The following is a 19,251-nucleotide window of genomic DNA, read 5'->3' as shown; positions in this document are numbered from 1 at the left end:
TTTGTGAAGTTTTTCAGGCTGGTTAGTAAGGCATGGAGTGAGGGAGATTTCAGGCCCTACTTCAACCCATATTACTGGATGAGGTAAGTGGTATAAAAAGCTATGTACTGGATGCAGAAATCCATCTGGTTCTTCTGAAATTGGATGCAGAAATCCATCTGGATGAGGTAAGGTGGAAAAAGAAATCCACCTTTTTCTTTTCTTCCTCATCTCTAATCCTCCCCCATTTCAGAAGGCCCCCTTCTTCACTGTTTTCCTTTCTTCTATTACAATCTGCAACAACCTTTGCCATCTTCAAGTATGAGAAAAGACTAATGATTAAAATTAATAAGGCGGCCATTGGACCTTATAATCATCTCAATTTGCTATAATCTGTGCAAAAAAATATATCATATTCGCGTCATTCCGTTCTATTCCGTGTCATTCAATTCTCTTCACTGCATTCTGTCAGTCTTGAAGATTAAAAGATTCTATTATGTGTGATTTTTACCCAAGGATGACATCCTGTTGTTGTATTCTCTCCACGTGGATGATGCCATCACCGTGCCACAGTAACTCAGTAAGATAGTACCTTAGACTATGTTGACAATTAAGAGAATAGCCACATCCATAAACTTTTTTGGTAGAAGTCACATACAGAAAATCAAAATGGAGTAAATCCGACCAAATACAACCCATAATCTTTGCGAGACCAAGAACCAAAACCCAACTGATTAGTTTGAAGTGTTTACCGGTTGGTTACTCCGTTGGAGGTCTTTCCTTGGGTGGGGGCTTTCACCTGGTCCTGGGTTTTGGTCTGTTGTTTTCTTTAGGTAGCTGTCTTCTGTTTAGTGTAGGTTTGTGTTTATTTTTGGGGTTTTTAGGGGGAGTTCTTTTTTCAGATTTTGAGAGGGGGAAAGTTGGTCAATGGGATTTTGGTTCCCATCGACCAAGAATCCCATGTTCTTTTTACAAATTTATGTGGGGATCAGGGGAAAGTTTATTTTCCTAGGTATCACTTAGGGTAAGTGATACCCATCTCCTATTTGGGTAAATTAACTTTCCCGCTACACTTGAATGGGACAAAAATGCCCTTTTTAATGATGGATTTTTATGGCTAAAATGGTCATTGCCTTATTTACATGAGAAATAAAAGAACATGGATAAGTGCACTTACCCGGGTAAGTAACTTACCGAAAAGCGAACGGAGCCTTATTGTTCAACCCACCTTAGAAATCTGACCCTCACCGTGCAGGTCAGATGAATACTGCCCATGGATTGATGCCAAATTCACAGGCATGATGCGGTTTATAGGGGTAGGGGCTACTAGTAGACTAGGAGGGGGCTGCAATTTCAGATTTCTGAGGTGGATTGAGTCCACTTATCCCTTTTTTTTTGGTGAATTGTGAGTGTGCAATTGTTTAGTGACTTTTCGCTAATTGACTGGTTATTTACTTTTTGTTTGAATTGTTTCTGTCTCTTGCTCAATTTGAAGAATGGAGGTATTGTATGATTGGTAGAGTTTTTCTAAGGCCTGCAATTCCATTTGAGGAATCAGAGAAGGTGTCATGGGGTTTGGAAGATTCTATTATGGAAGGTTAAGATTGATTATCTACAAATGGTACATTTTAAGGTCTTATTTAGAGAATTTGAGGCAAAAGGAGCTAGTGGTGCAACTTTGGTGGTCTCAACCTGAGCCCGATCTGGCTCACCAAAGCTTTTACACAGGTTGGGCCAAAAAACTCAAGCCTAACATAAACTCAAGTTGGGCATGGGTTGAAGCCAATTTAACCTAATATGAGCCATTCTAATATTTTATGATATACATATCTACATATTACCAATCTATTCTACATAGAAATTTGATTATAAAGCTCAACATGCCTAAGCCCAAGCCTAATCTGCGATGTTGGGTTAAGCTCAGGTTGGGCTTGGGTTGGTAAGCTTATGCTTAATCTTGAGTTGAGCCAAGCTTGAGTTCGAGGTTTGAGACTTGGGGTTGGGCTTGGTTGACCCTCAACCCGACCCAATCCACCCAAGCACCCCCAAGAAAGAGCGTTTTTAATTTCCTAATTAAATTTAAAACTAATAAAATTTTTATTTTTTGGTATTTTTATCAACAAAATTGCAGTATCATTTCATTTTTTTTAAATGAAATTTAGGTGGATATCAAATTATAAGATTTAATTTTGAAATTAAAATTTCTTACTTTTTGTTGTTTAATTAATAAACATGTATTAATTTGTATAAACTTTATTTTTATGAAAAAATTGGAAATTTTATTACATTTGTGTGGTTTTCAAAAGTTTTTGAAATTTATTTTTAAATTGTTATTAGATAATTTATTTCATTTGAAATAATTTATTTACAAAATTGCACTAATTCATCTTTTTTCCCAATATAAGATAATCAATAATTTCCTTTTCCAAAAGTTTCCAAAACTATACTAATTTATCTTTTGAGGAAATAAATTCCTTTTCCAATATAAGTTAATCAATAATTTCCTTTTCCAATACTGATTTATCCTTAATTGATCATTTGAGGAAATTTTCCAAAAGCACACTAAATTATCTATAATTTTCCACTATATAATTTTATGAAAGTTATGGAAAATTTATTACATTTGTGTAATTTCGAAAAATTATTGAAATTTATTTTTAAATTCTTATTAAATAGTTTATTTACAAAATTACACTAATTTGTCTTTTATTTTCCAATATATGTTAGTCAATAGTTTCCCTTTCCAAAATTATAATCTTTTATTTTCCAATATAAATATATTAATCAGTGATTTCCTTTTCCAAAATTGTACTAATTTATCTTAATGCATTACTACATTTTGATTTCAATTTCCAAAATTACAATACATTACACTAATTTTTGATAATTTTCAATACTTAACGATTAAAAATAAAAAATAATAGTTAATTACACTATTGTTTGATAATTTTACACTAATTTCTAATAAATTTCAATAATTATTGATTAAAAATCAGAAAATAACAGTAAATTGTAATAAAAATTAAATATTAAATAACAAATAAATGCCTATATCTATCAATTTAATTAGGGCACAGATCTGTAATTAAATAACCTATATTATAGCTTATATTATAGCTTGTGTATGCTTATAATGTAACTTATAATATAGTAGGTTTCTTTAGTAATATCCTATAGCTTATGGCCAAAGGCTTCGGATCTGACTACAATTAGGGATGTAAGCGATATTCGAAAATAATTACTGTAATCGAATTGGATTCCAATTTACCTCGACATGATTTTATAAATATTCGAATTTCAATAGAATAATATTATAATATATAAATATATTATAGGGTAAAATACAAAAACCTCCCCTGAAGTTTCTGACAATCATAAAAATCTCCTCTATAGTTTAAATTTAACAAATACCTCCCATAAACTTTTGAAAAAATCAACAAAAGCCTCTCTTCCGTCACTAATCCAAATGGAAAATGTTAGACCAATACATCAGTTTTTTTCAAATACCCATTCTACCCTCTTGTCGATCTCTTTCTCTTACAATCTCCCATTCTTGAACTCCATTAACTAGGAACCTTGTTTAAAACTCCATCTAACCTAAGAAGAGAGGAACCCTGGAAGAATATTTATCATTTTCTCCTCTTTCAATCTCCCGTAATTAAAACTTCATCAACTTTTCTTGACTCTATCAGCCCTGAAACTTACTCCAATCAAGAAGGGAAACATGATTTGACCACCAAAGATTGTCTGGTGAAGAAGTGAGGCAACGTTTCTGGTTTATGCACAGGAAAACACAGATAAAATTTGGACTTGAACTATAGATTAGAAGGTGAACTGTTTTAGGTGATTGTTCTTCATCGAAAGGTTGGCTGAGAAGTGCGTTAATCAACTTAAAGGCCGCCTAATCTTTTAATCACATCTTGAATTTACGATACTGGTTTTCTAGCAGAAATGCCAAATGATGAATTCTTGGGTCAGATTGCATATCAGAAATAAAAATAATTGTTACACTGTTCAACTTTTCCCCTTGTTTTGCTTTTGGGTTTTATGTATTTATGGACACTTCTGAATGCATTTTTTTTTTCTCATTTTGGGTCATACAAAATGTCGATGAAGCATAACTCTATTTGGTCCCCAATTTCTTATCGGTTGGTTGCTAGTTACTCAACTTACAAGCCACCAATGATGTTAGTAACACCTTCAAAAGAAAATGTTAACAAATTACAGCATAAAAGAGGAATTGCTTTCTTGTCCATGAGAGCCTTGGTGAAATGCCGGAGACTCTGGGTAGCAGAGTCTCCGTTTTCTATTTGTGAAATGCAATCCTCATAGCAGGAGAAACGAAAAAAAAAAAAAAAAATCTCTGGTGAGAAATTGCTCGAGGGGGGAACTAGATATTGCAGACAATGAAGAACAGTTGCCAATAAAGAACAGTGGCTGATGAAAACGGTTTCTTAGGTGAATGGAATATTTTGAACGATGGTGCCATGCAAGTGTTTAGTGGTGTTAGGGTTTAAACTCTATTCTTTTGCTCTGAAAAGATGTTCAAAAATTTCAAGAGTGATGTTAATTGAATGAGAGCAGTTTTAGAATTTTAATATATTTTCGAAGATTTCTGTTGATTTTTCAAAAATTGGAAGGTTTTTATGATTGTCAAAAACTTCAGGTTTTTGTATTTTACCCTATATTATATATTAATTATCATTGATTCTAATTATTACACGTACGGTACACCAATACATTACCTACCTACAGAAGGTAATGTGTCTTATGCTCCTATACCTATCACCTCATTGCTTTGCTTGTAAGAAAATACATCATTTCAAATCTCAACAAATCCTTCCGCCCTTGTATTTCCACTTTTCATTTCTTGATGAAACCACTGTCGTCTATCTTTTCTCCTCTCATCTTTACCTTCTTTCTCATAAAACCTGAACTCTTCAATCTCTCATTTTTGTTCTACCTCTATGCTTAATTTTTGAAATATTCAACACTGAATCGGAGATATAGAATAGGGACTGATTGCTCTAAGGACAATCCTATTGTTGAAATAAGAAGCAAGGGACATACAAAATGCCAGCATTTCAAACTTCATGGAGGCCATTAACATGCCAAGGAAGATCACAACTTGGTTGTTTTGAGTTTTTTATTTTTCTTTCGTGTTTTATATTTTTTCGTTATTCTTCAACTGTCTTACAAACTTACGGTATGTGCCAAGTTGATTTTAACTTTCTTTTCTTTGCTTCTCTTCAATATCAATACAAACATGTTCGTTTATTAACCTATCAAATTCGAATCGGTTCGAATATTCGATTAAATAATCAAATTCAAATTTGGTTATGAATTTCAAATATCTATCAGATATCAAATCGAATTTGAATCACCATTTGTAAAATCGAATTCAAATTCGAATATGGCCTGATTCTATTCAAATTCGATCCATTTATAGGCCTAACTACAATAGTTTAGCTTACAATCTAGCATATTATAATCCAATATCTTATATTATAATGTAGCATATTATTATATCACATATGTCATGGGCTTCAGACCTGTAGACTACAATAGTTGTAGCTTATAATCTAGCATATTATAATCTGATAGCTTTTGATGTAGCATATGATATTATATCTGGATAGAGGTTTCAGCTGCCCTAATTCAAAGTTCAGTTGTTTGAAATGCAATTGTATACTTTCCATTTAATACCATTTATTTGTTGACACTTGAGAATGACTATATTTGTTTGTTTCTATTATGTAGGTGATGGATGAGGGTAAATATATGTCCATCATCAATTATGGTGCTCATTGGAAGATCACAAATGGGACGTTATCATACCTAAATGGTTAAATTTGATATGTGGATAATGTGAAAAGTGACAGAATATGCTATCTAGACGTTTTGAATGATTTTTATTCTTTGGCTGGTGTACCTCCTAGAAGCATGGTGACCATCAACTATAAGATACCATGGTGCAAGTAAGAGGAGCATTTAGGTGTACTGGGTTGTGAGAATGATGTGATGGTAATTAATGTTTGCCACCCACGGTGACCTCCGTGAGATAATGTTCTATATTACTTATACTGAGGCCAAGTGTGTTAGTATGGATGATGGGTGTAGTGGCAAGGGAAATGACCAATTGCATGATGATGATGATGATGATGATGATGACTGTTATATAGTGGAAGTTGAAAGAGGTGTAGGTGATGATAACTATGGCCATGATGAGGGGTTGGAATGTAATGATGATGTATGTGATCGTCATGATGATGATGATTTAGGTTGTGATGGAGATGTTGATGATGGAGAATTTGAGGGTTTGGATAGTGATGGGGTGGATGATGATGGTGGGGATAATAAGGGATTGGATGATGATGGTGGGGGTCATGATATATTGGATGATGATGGTGGGGATCATGAGGGTTTAGATGATAATGGTAGGGATCATGCGGGTGTGGATGATCAAGGTGGGGATAATGAGGGTGTTGACAATAAGGGTGTACAAGATGGTAGTGGTGATGGTGTGGGTGTACAGGGTGGTGTTGGTGTAAGTGTACAAGGTAGTGGCGGTGATGCTGATTTGTCTGACTATAAGCCAACCAATGATTATGATAGTCCAAGATTTTGGGATAATACAAGGGGTGAGTTTGATTTTGATTTTTCTAAACCAAGATTTTGGATTGGTATGGAGATTTTCACAGTGAAAATTTAGGCAAGCACTAAGACATTATTGTGTGGTGGAAGGTATAGAGATCAAACGAAAGAAGAATGAGAAGATTAGATTTACTAGAGGTTTGTTCTGCAAATGACTGTGTCTAGAGGATTCATGCATCCCTTAGCCATGATGGAAGCAATTTCATAGTGAAGACCCTTAATAATACACATAGTTGTCTTAGGGTGATAATAAATAGGGAAGCAACAAGTACGTGGTTGTCTACAAAGATTGAAGGACTGCTAAGAGTTGATCCTAACATGTCAAGCCATGTTCTTAGGTCTGAAATCAAGATGATATATGGGATAGAAGTCTCCTGGAGGAAAATACATAGAGCCAAATTTAAAGTTGTTGATAGGATCAAAGGGCCATTAGCTGAATCATATGCAAGACTCATTTAATACTATACAACCTTACTTGCAAGCAACCCTAGGTTTGTTGTAAAGTTACATGCCCCACTTGCCTTAGAAGAAGAAACATTTAGCATCTTCAAGACGGTCTTCATATGCCTTGTAGGTCCAAAGAATGGGTTCTTGGATTGTTAAGAAAGATTGTTGGGCTGGATGGTTCCACACTAAGACTGGTGCAATAGGGGGTATAATACTCTCAGTTGTAGGGCTTGATGGTAATAATGGTATCTTTGCTATTGCATATTCTGTGGTGGAGGCTGAAAGCAAGGATAGTTGGATATGGTTTTTGGTTAAGTTAAAAGATGCTTTGGGTATTGATGACCCGCACAGGTGGACATTTATGTCAGATAAACAAAAGGTATGTACATAGTTTATAGTTGTTTGTAATGAAGGCTTATTTTCCTATATTTTGTGTACAACTTGCATTAACAACTCTTATGCTTGTTTGCAGGGTATAGTTGAGAGAGTATCAGTTTTCATGCCTGGTTCAAACTAGGGGTGTCCACGGTTTGGTTAATCAAACCGTGGGCATATTTTACAAACCGAACCGGTATCATCGGTTTTTGCATCAGCCCGAACTGAAACTGAACCAAAACAAGCAGTTAACCGGTTAATCGGTCTTCGATTTTTGTTTTTTTTTTTCATTTTTATCAAAAAAACCAGTGAGACTGTTTACTATCTTCAGTTTTCATTTTTATTAAAAAATCAATGGGTTGCAAAGGGATTTCATGGGGACTATAGTATGGGGAGGTTGTTTATTGTTTAGTATATCAGCCCTGGCCATTTTATGTTTCAATAAGTTTGTAAATCTGTAATAAATTAGTAGACCAGAAACTAGCCATTCAAACTGGCCATTTACCTATCAAAAAAAGAAAAAACACTTGGACATTCAACAAATCATTATTTCTCTCAATAGTGATTAGTGAGAGCTATTCGATCACTGTTTAGTAGTCCAGAAATTGGCCATTTGATGTTTCAAACACTTGGTCATACCTGTCAAACAAAAAAAAAATAAAAAATAAAACACGTGGCCATTCAATAAATCACTATTTCTCCCCATAGTGAGAGCAATTCAGTCAGCTTACAACATGTTTAGTAGATTAGAAACTTGCATTCAAACTGACCATTTGATGTTTCAAACACTTGACCATTTACTTGTCAAAACAAAAAAACAAAAAAACACCTAGCCATTCAACAAATCATTATTTCTCCCCATAGTGAAAGCTATTCGGTCACTGTTTAGTAGACTAGAAACTGGCCATTTGATGTTTCAAACACCTGGTCATACCTATCAAAAAAAAAAAAAAAAAACACCTTGCCTTTCAATAAATCACATTTCTCCCCATAGTGAGAGCAATTCAGCTAGCTTACAACCCATTTAGTAGGCCAAAAATTGGCCATTCAACAAACCACTATTTATCCTTCTCTAAAATAAATATTCAATAATACATTCAAGTCTTTTTCCATTCAACAAGTTTTACAAATCTCTACAAAAAACATTCAATAAGCTATTTCTTTCAACAATTGGCCATTCAACAAGGTTTACAAATCACAAGTTCACAATCATAAATATTAAACAAGATCCACAACCATTAAAGTTTAAATTCAATGAGGTCCACAAGACCACAACCATAAACATTCAAAACCACCTCCAAGGTTAACAAATCACAAGTTCACAACCATAATCCATAAACATAAACAAGGTCCACAAACCACAACCATGAAAATTTAAATTGAATGAGGTCCATAAGACCACAACCATAAACATTCAATCATCAATAGCAATAAGAGGATGCTCATCACTGATACATGATATCTCTGCAAAAAAGATTGAGACAAACACCAATTAGAAGTAACATAACAAAATAAAGATGAATAGGAAAAATAAAATAAAAAACAAAAAGCTTAAATGATTCCATACCCTTTAGTTCTTCTAAACTCACCTCTAAATGAAGGTAGTCATGTGATCTTTGTAGCCAATCTTGTCCACAAATGATAGTTTCCACCATTCTTGGAGTTAGAGAACTACAGAATGAATCAAGCATACGGCCTCCAATGTTAAAAGCCGACTTAGATGCAACTATAGATACTTGCATAGCTAACACATCTCGAGCCATCATAGAAAGCACTTGATATTTAGACAAATTAACTTTCCACCAAGCCAATATGTCATGATTTATTTTTCGGATCTTCACATTCTTCCCCTAAATATTTATCCAATTCTGTTTTGGTATCTACACCTCCTTGGCCTGCTTTTTGCTTTTTATACAGTGATTTCATAAAATCAGCAACATCTTCTACGCTATCAACTTCTATCTCATTTGTGTATTGAATTTGATTGCTTGATTGAACATTATGAGATGACTTAACTGAATTATATAACTCAAACATGGAGACCAAAACATGCTTCACCCTCTCTCTCAACATTTGAGCATTATCAACATCATAGGATTCATTACTAACCCAATTCACATACTCCAATTTACATTGAGGGTCAAGAATCACTACAATGAACAACATAATGTTGATATTCCTCACATTTGCTCAATAATTTTCAAACTTCTTTTTCATCATGGAAGCAATCAAACTAACACTAAAATCATCACTAGCACACCTAGAAATAACAAGCCCAATACCATAAATTTCTTTCATGTATTCATTTTCAGTTACATAAAGTGACCCAAACAATTTCAATGTAGTTTCATAGAAAATTTTAAGAAAAGGAAGCAAACACCGAGCATATTCCCAATCATCATCATTAAGCAAATCCTTATTTTTTGAACTAGTAAGCTCCTCTACGTACTTACTATCAACAGTCTCTAACAAATTAAATGTCTTCTGAAATTTTAAAACAGATTCCAACATCAAGTAAGTAGAGTTCCACCTAGTATCAAAATCTAGGCAAATAAGACTCTTACTCTCTATCTTTTCTTTCTCTACACAATCCTTAAACCTTTGCAATCGTGATGGAGAAGGCCTTGCATACTTCACTGCAGAACGGATCTTAAAAATAGACTCATCCAACTCTAACAACCCCTCTTTGACAATTAAACTCAAAATATGTGCACCACATCTCATATGTAAGAACTCACTCTTTAAAACACTTTCCTTCCAACTGTTGAGTTTCTTTTTCAAGTATCGAATTCCCACATCATTTGAGCTTGTATTATCTACTGTTATAGTGAATACTCGTTCAATGCCCCAATCAAGCAAGCATCTCTCAATTGCCTTGCCAATTACTTCTCCTGAGTGACTAGAAATTGGACAAAATTTTAAAATTATTTTATACAATCTTTAGTCATCATCTATGAAGTGAACAGTGAGACACATATAATTAAGATTTTGACAAGATGTCCATGGGTTTGTAGTAAGGCAGATCCTCGATGGCAATTTCTTAAAATATTTCTTCAACTTCCTCTTCTCCTCCATAAAGAGATCATAACAATCTCTAGTTATTGTTTGATGTGATGGGACTATAAATCATGGTTGCATGGTACCACAAAAAGTCACATAACCCCTCCCGTTCCACATGCTTAAAGGGAAATTCATCTACAATAATCATTCTAGCTAACCCTTCTATAATCTTCTTGCTCAAACTTGTAAGTTACAAGTATTGGTGTGGTGCCCCCCCCCCCCCCCTTTTGCATTTTGATATGAAGACTCCAAAGTTTTTTGTTTATTGTCCACATTTAAAGGATACTTCTTGAATATAGTCAAGTGATTAATCAAGCAACTTGTACCACTTGCACTAGCACAAGCTAAGTCCTTACCACAATAGTTACATGATGCTCTTTGATCACTTTTAACTTGGCAATCTATCTTAGTGAAGTGATCCCACACTTAAGATTTTTTTTCTAAAAATAGAAGAAAGATTAACCTTTGAATCAACCTCCATAATAGGTGGATTTGATGCATTTTGATCATCACTTTGAGGTTTATGAGGAAGATTTGTGCTTGTGTTATTATCACCCATACTTGACATCTAATAAAGAAAAAGGATGAATAAGAATGAATGAATAAGAAAAAGAATAAATAAGAATAAATGAAAAAGAAAAATAATTAATAAGAATGAATAAGTATGAATGAACAAGAAAAATAATTAATAAGAATGAATAAGCATAAATAAGTAAAAAAAAGTTGGAAATTTTTAAGGCCCAAAAAAATTTCAAGAAAAATAATGAATATGTATAAATAAAGATGAAACATCCATTGTTGAATATACAAAGCAAGTAAGCAGTTTTTACTTGATTAAATAGGTATCTGTTAAAGTTAGCAACTGGTAGGAATTGATCTTTCAGCAAAAATCATATTATGCAATAGAAGCCATCCATACAGAATCATCGGAAATCCATAACTGAAGTTTGTAGAAATATTTATCCTATTCTCAAGTAGAAGTGCATTCTATTAAAATAATACAAATATCAGGAAAACCACTAGCACAAGTTTGATTCCGTATACAAGTTAAAGGTGCTAACAACAATGCAAAACAAATCATCACAGCTTTCTCAAATCTCCTTCTGAGTTCATCTTAGTATATTAAGCAGTAGCAAAACCTCTGTTCAAAGAGTAGCATATTGTAAAATATAGAAAGTGGTGGAACAACTCTAATATAACCTATTTGTTCATTCTTGTAAAATACTAAAATATATTAAGTAAATAAGAAGTAGCAAAGCCCCTGTTCATTCTTGAAAATTAATCACATAAATAAGAGTCCGGAACTCCCATTGCATGCCAAACATTCCGTATACTTATAGCCTATTTGAACCAAGATTATTATATCTATAATCTGTAGCATTTTCCAAAAGCAAAACATACATAACTAAGACTAAGAGTCCCGAACTCAAACCAAAAGAAAGATCCTATTTAGTGGTATCATTCAACATTCAGAATTTTAGACATGAGACATTCATAAATAAAACAAATTTATATCAATTATTTAAATATTTTAACTAAAAAAACCATTTACCACTATTGAAGTAGAACCGATGACGGCAATGGCAATGGGGGAGAAATAGAACTAGTGACGACGACTGGAGAGCTCAGAGGAGAAATGGTTCGCAGGTTCAGTATTCTGATTGTATAAGGAGAAGAAACCACAGCCCTAAGCCCATAGCCATAGGAGACAGCAAGGGGAGAGAAGAGGCGATGACGACATCGGAGAAGAAAGAAGAGGTGATGGAAGAGGAGTGATGGCCGGCGTCTTAGTTGCTAGGGTTTGCAAAATGCGACTTGTGAGTTCTTTGTTCAAGGCTCAAAGAAAGAAAGAAGAGGGATTTTTTTCATGTTTTAGCCTTTTGCTGGTGTTCGAATGTAGGAATTGGGCTTGGGTTGAAAGAGAAGGTTAGAGACTCAGAAGGGCGCAAGCTGCAGGGGGGTTGGGCCGCTAGGGCAGGGAAATATAAAATATATATATATCATCTATAAAAACCATCCGGTTTAGTTAACCGTTGGTTTTTTGATAGGTTAACCAAAAACCGAACCGATCCTTTAGTTTTTTCTAAAAATCAAACCAAACCCGAACCAACCGGTTCGGTTAACCAGGTTTTTTTTATCGGTTTTTTGGTTTTTCGGTTTCTTATGGACACCCCTAGCTCAAACCACAAGTTATGTTTATGACACTTATATAGCAACTTCAAAAGAAAAACTTCAAGGGGAAGGAATTGAAGGATGTTGTTTGGACTATTGGGAAATTATATACCTAGTCTGACTTTGTTCAATACATAGGAGTTATCAATATCCTATGCATACATGCACATGAATGGCTTAATAGAGTCCCCCTGACACATGTTCAGACATGGGTTTGACACTATAGTTAAGTCTGAGGACATAACGATTAATTGGACAAAGTCATTTAATTCGTAAATTTGGGAGGCTAGGACAATGCCTATTGTTGAAATGTTAGAGGATATTCAGAAAATATGGATGTAGAAGACCTATGTGAGACATGAGGCATCAATTGCAATTAGGTCTGAGTTGTTGTTGAAGGTGCAATCAATCATTGATAGGAGGAGGGAAGCTAGGTGATGTTTAATTGGTATATACTTTACACCCTTGTTGTTTAGTGTTGTTGTCTTGAGTAGTTCATTGCATATGTACTTATTAATTGTATAATGTACTTGTAGGTCTATAAGGGTTTTCCAGTTAGGACAATATAAGTATCAAACTTTGGGGACTGACTTGGTTGACAATGTCACCAAGATGGATGCAAAGACATGCACCTGTAGGGTTTGGGATATAAGTGGCCTACCTTGTGCTCATACACTTGCGATGCTTACTTATACAAGAGGTAGGGTAGAAGATCTATGTGACAAAACCTTCCATAAGGCTACCTATGCAAAGGTGTACAATCACTTTATTCATGCTCTTCTGGGGTAGAAATACTGGCAACAAATACAACACCACCTAATTAGACCCCTCACAGTGAGGAGGAGTCTAGGTCGACCCCCAATCAATAGAAGAAGAGAAGAGGATTAGGCAGGCCTATCATACTATGCCCCACTAGAACATAAGATAATCAGGTGTTCTATTTGTGGTATATTTGGGCACAACATAACAAATTGCCAAGTCCTTCCTCCCAATACCAACAGGGAGACTCTAGAAGTAATATTACACAAGCAACAATCCATATGAACTTATTACCATGTATTTGTTTGTGTACTAAGTAAGGTATTTGAATTATAGGTACAAAGGCTTGTTGCTGATCAAGCTAATCCTACCCATATAGTGAGAAGGAAAATCTTACCACCCAAGAGAGGGGCTATCTACACAAGTTGATGGTTACTCATCCATGTCCACTCATACACCTTCAACCTATGAAGTTGGGTTTTCATCAAGATCAATAGTTAGTAGTACAAGGGGAAGGACTCCCAGCTCAAGTAAGGGTGGCAGAGGGAGGTTGAGTCACCCAAACATACATGGTCAATCATCAAGCAAATAGGTTTGTTGAAATGACTTCATACATGTTTAATTTCTTGGTGTCAATTATATGAATTTAACCAACTCAATCCTATTGCATATGTAGACCGAACAACCTAGGAGGGGTGGTAGGGGGAACCTGCAACATCTAGACATTACTCCATCAGGCAAATAGGTAAGCATACTTAATCCCACAACCTATTTAAGCTTTGATAACTATTAATTAATCAGTTGCATTTTATATTAATTTTCCTACCAATTCATGTGTGTAGTTCGAAGAGCAGAGAAGTCAGGAAATGAGATACTCCCAGTCTTGAGAGCCTATAGGAAGACATGGGTTCTTTTTGAATGACAACCACTACCCAACTCAGTGACAATTGTGTTTTTTAAATGGCATACAAGGACTTCTTTTTTTGTGTGCAATTTGACACACCCATGGATACATTGATATCATTTTTTTATATGTTTGAATATAGCACATTCCATATATGTTGGTTGTGGGATGAATAGCCACCGAGTAAAGTGAATGAATGGGTGGCATGATTGATATACCACAAAGGGACTTTTTTTGTTTGTAGATAATGGTATTACCATGAATGAGCTATTGGGTGATTAGCACTTATGATGTATCTTATGAGTTATTGGTGATTAACACTTATGATTAACAAATGTTTACATATTATGATGTCTGTGTGGTTGATGTTATTAGCAATTGTCATGATTAGGAGGTGCTTAATGTTATGAGGTGTATGTGTTTTATTGATTAACAGATGATGGAGCTTTCATTAGCAGGTTTATCATGTGGAAATGACTGACACTAGTGGGTTTATTAGGTGGGAATGACTGTCACTGGCAGGTTTATCAAGTGGCAATGAGTGTCATTAGCAGGTTTATCAAGTGGCAATGATTTTCACTGATTTTAATTAGTGAAACCACTGAAACTTTTCATTGGCATGGTTTCTTTAGTTTCTTTAGTGTTTTGATATGTTGTTTGTTGCCTAGGACCATAACTTTTCATTGGTATGGTTTTTCACTCTTCAGATGTCTAGGGTTGTAACTTTTCAAGTGAACCTAGTGACCAATTTTATCTCATTCTCGCACTCCCTATTAGCAGACTTGAGAACATTTGTAAGATGTTCCCATGATATGATGGGAACATCTAAAGCATACTTGAGAAGAATTCAGTTCTACAAGAGACTTGTTTTCCATCATATTCCTTTTGTCTATAGCCCATAGGAGCCTAATCAGCCCCACTCCTTCCATTACTTAGCCCTGATATGTTAAGTAAATGTCTTCTAAACAGTTGAGATATGTTAAACATGTTAACTTAGCCTTAGTCAAATCATTTAAACATCTTCAAATGCCTTACAACCGCTCTGTTCTACCATTCTAAACAGATGTCTTCTAAACATCTGCCACTAGTCCATTCCTTTCCTATGATATGTTAGACAGTTGACGGAAAATCTCCCGACCAAAAAGAAAACTAGAAGATGGCAAGCATCTAGAGAATGAACTTCCTAGAAAAGTGTAACTAGCTTTCTCACTCATGCCACTGTAACTACACTTAGATAAAGATTGGTAAACGTCTGGTGCCATATGCAATTTATACTTCATTGAAACAGGGGCAATGGAGTAAGCATACTACCAAATCTGTAAAATTGTTCTAGAATACTATGGTAGTGCATGGAAGATCCAACTTGTCAAGATTAACCCTTCTCCACCAAGTCAGGGAACAATATTCTCTAAAAGCACACCAACATTGAAGCCCTCAAACTCAGGTATGGCTTAATCAGCACCAAGTCAAGATCCTGGGCAAATTGGGAGTTGACTAAACAATATGAAAACAACATATCTTCTCCTAGATGACTTCCCTGCATGGTTCCTTCAGAACAACCCAAATTCTTCATATTTACCATATTCGTTATCCTTTCATAGGGTGGCAAACCAATTTCATCAAGGACAATGCTTGTTGGATCTAGGATACAAATTTATCCTTCAAGTAACCTCAAGACTTAACAATCACCTCTTTCTCTAAACTGGAATCAAAAGAATACTCTGATGGTTGGTGATTAACAATCAAGGGGTTATTATTCTCACCTTGATCTGTCACTTCCAATTGAATTAAAAGAATACTCCTTTAGTTGTCTCTCTTCACACCAAACATCTGAAGAAATTGCCCCTGGATCCCAGCCCAACAAACTTTCGTAGGTATATGATGTTAAGTATTAGCTTGGATTGGGTTTTATTATTACCAAACCACACACAAGTGTTTGTATGTTTACACAAACACAACAAGTTCTATTTTATAATCTTCTCAAATATACACGCATATTGTGGCTTGAGTAGAGAGAGGGAGAGAGAGAGAGAGAGAGAGAGAAAGAGAAAACCACACAAGTGTTCTATTTTTTCTTAATTTTACACATGTTTGATCATTACATATTCAAAACAACAATGGTTGATCATTGCACCTTCAAAGACTAAAGAAAAAGTAGAAAACCACATCATACATATTTGGTGCGTAAATCCTTAATACACTTTAATAATTTATCACAAGCTGACATTCTATCAAAACTATCCTTCTCAAACTAGACACAACTGCTACAACTTTGTCTAATGTATCCCTTGATGACTTTTCATTGCTTCCAAAAGGTCCTAACCCATCTCCCTTCATGGTTACACTCCCCATGCTATGCTCGGCATTCTCCACTAAAGTTATCCATGAAAAGAATTTACAGCCACCTACATCCTACAAAAATAACTGGGGGTTCAGATTTGATTGAGAATAAGTCAATAAGAAAAACAAATAAACAAATAGGGATTAACAAAATTTTTCTTACCCGAGGCTTTGTGCATACCCAAAACCATTTCCCTTAGCTGTCTAGCCTTTTAGATGTGAATACTCTATATAGCCCAATGCCATAGGGACACATCCTTGCCTCATCTTTCCATAAGAAGAAGTTGCATCATCTATCGAGGATGAACTACAACGAATACACATAGGTTATTTAGCATATAACATGTACATAAAATAACTTACATAACTTCTAATTTACATAGTAGTGGCACCCACAGAACTGTCGACCAACATTCTTAGTCTTTCCATGCCTAGCCATAATAGTGACACACTCTCCACCGCATGGACACACAACATTCATGGTGAAAGATCAAGGAAATACAATTGGTATGCCTAAGATCAAAAAATAAATTATTTATGAGACATTTCGTCGAGCAAGCATACATGAGGTGTTCACAGGATAGGGGTGACAATGTGTGCGAGATGGAGCTAGGGGGCTGGGATGACTGTACGTGCAGGGTGAGGGTGGGGGATGGGCGTGTGGTAAGGGGGGCTAGGCATGCATGAGTGATGGTGGGATGGGTGTACTGTTACAGTCTGACACAAGCTTAGCTTTGCCTAGGCTTGGCAGGCATACATTAAGGGACATCACCGTCATTTTTGCCTATAAGATTTTTGGGAGATTTGATGTTATCTTCAGGTAGACCACCAAAAACATAACGTACTCTTTAAGGAGGGGTGGTCGACCTCCTTGGGTGCCTAACCTTGGCACTCCTAGACCAATTTATCTTGTGGGCCGGCCCTGGTTAATGGCTAGCATGGCTACCAGGGTTCCTCTTGGGCGCACACATGCTCATGGGGACAATGCATGGATCGGCACTACGCTACTGACACTCAAGGGAGGCTTGGCATCCGGGCCTAGCTCAAGCATGACCCTTCACCACGCCAACCCCTTGCCTAAGCTGAATGAGCTATCCCGTTGCCCCTAGCGCACGGGTGTGTTCCGGCCCAATCGGTTGCCTCTCATCATGGCATACAGGTGCCTACATCATCGGCATACGGGAGACCCATCACATCGGTGCCCAGTCACCTCTCTTCGGCGCATAGTCGCCTCACATCCTGGCCTTCCCCCTTTAGCACGTAAGAGGTGCCTCCCATGGACCGGGTAGAGCCAACCGAGTGCCCCGACCATGTGACTTGAGGTCATGATCCAGTGCTACTGACCTTGGTGGAGCCATCTCATCGGGCAACTCCTAGCCTCCAAGTGCACAAAGGCTTGTCCTAGCCTACCTTGGCCTGGACGCCGCACGGGTTTCTTCCACTATAGAACTACCCCCGTGATAGTTGGTATCAGAGCAAGGTAGCAATTGCTGCTGCAGTTGTCAAAGCAGATTAGCCCAGAGCCAATTGAAGCGGTCATCCCGACAAGCAGCACGTTGTGGGGTGTGGTCCCTAGGCACTTCCACTTGGGTTCAAGCAAGCATCTTCACATCAGGCCTGGCAAGAGGCCATTCTTCGTGTCCCCATTCCAATGACCCCAAAAACAGCACCCCTGTGGGGGCAGACACATTGGTTGTTGTGTTCATATGGGGGCAGGCGCGTGAACCTTTTCGTGGAAGGCATATTGTGGTGGTTTGAGTGGGGGAGTGCCATGCTTTCTCATGGACATCAGTTGATGTTCATTTTAGTGAGTTGTGGGCAGTGCACCTACATCTTGGTTTCATGTCAGATGAGCCATTGTTTTGTAGCTTTGTCTGAGTCACTACTAAGGCGGGGACAGCAGTTCAAAATTGGTTGGTGTCAACGGTTGGTCAAGGAACCCTGGTAGCCATGCTAGCCATTAACTAGGGCCGCCCCGCAAGGGAAATTGGTCTAGGAGTGCCAAGGTTAGGCACCCAAGGAGGTCGACCATCCCTCCTCAAAGAGTACGTTAAGCTTTTGGTGGTCTGCCTAAAGATAACATCAAATATCCCAAAAATCTTATATGCGAAAATGATAGTGATGTCCCTTAATGTAAGCCTGCCAAGCATAGGCAAGGCTAAGCCTGTGTCAGACCGTAACAGGCTCCCCCACTCAATCCATTGTCGTCCTCGACAATGGCTATTCTTGTTAATGGGCGTTTGTGACCCGCACCATCCACTTGCCTGCTAGTTCTTGGGCTCACCTGGCCAACCCGGGTCTTGCTTATATTGGTGTCCATTTATGGGGGCGGAACCATTTCACCATGCCGACCTGCCTAGACTTCACCCCCAGTGTTGAGGTTACTCAAACCGCGCGATGGCTTTGCCATTGAAAGTGTGAAAGAAGGGCCCTCGAAGAAATTGGATGTGTGCTTCGCGGAGGTCCACCCCATGTATCATCTTTACCTCAAGGCTCGACCGTCTTCTTGGTAGCTTTTTGGTGGTGCTACCAAACACGACGTGATAGGTTTACTCCTGTTG

At 36.7% G+C, this 19,251-nt stretch overlaps 1 long non-coding RNA gene across 1 annotated transcript; it reads right to left on the bottom strand.

Moving 5' to 3' along the window:
• Positions 1 to 8,608: 8,608 nt before the first annotated feature.
• LOC148874918 (uncharacterized) lies at positions 8,609 to 10,330 on the bottom strand. Its single transcript, XR_016110941.1, has 3 exons — positions 10,020 to 10,330; positions 9,045 to 9,126; positions 8,609 to 8,919 (listed from the first exon to the last, which is right to left on the bottom strand). It is a non-coding gene; the product is annotated as an uncharacterized LOC148874918 (long non-coding RNA).
• Between the last annotated feature and the right edge of the window lie 8,921 nt (positions 10,331 to 19,251).

This window comes from Nelumbo lutea, chromosome 1 (assembly GCF_056320005.1).
Source record: "Nelumbo lutea isolate HS-2025 chromosome 1, American lotus-T2T, whole genome shotgun sequence".
Classification (NCBI taxonomy): domain Eukaryota; kingdom Viridiplantae; phylum Streptophyta; class Magnoliopsida; order Proteales; family Nelumbonaceae; genus Nelumbo; species Nelumbo lutea.
Note: the sequence above shows the minus strand (reverse complement) of the source record. Positions and strands in the feature narration are given on the sequence as shown.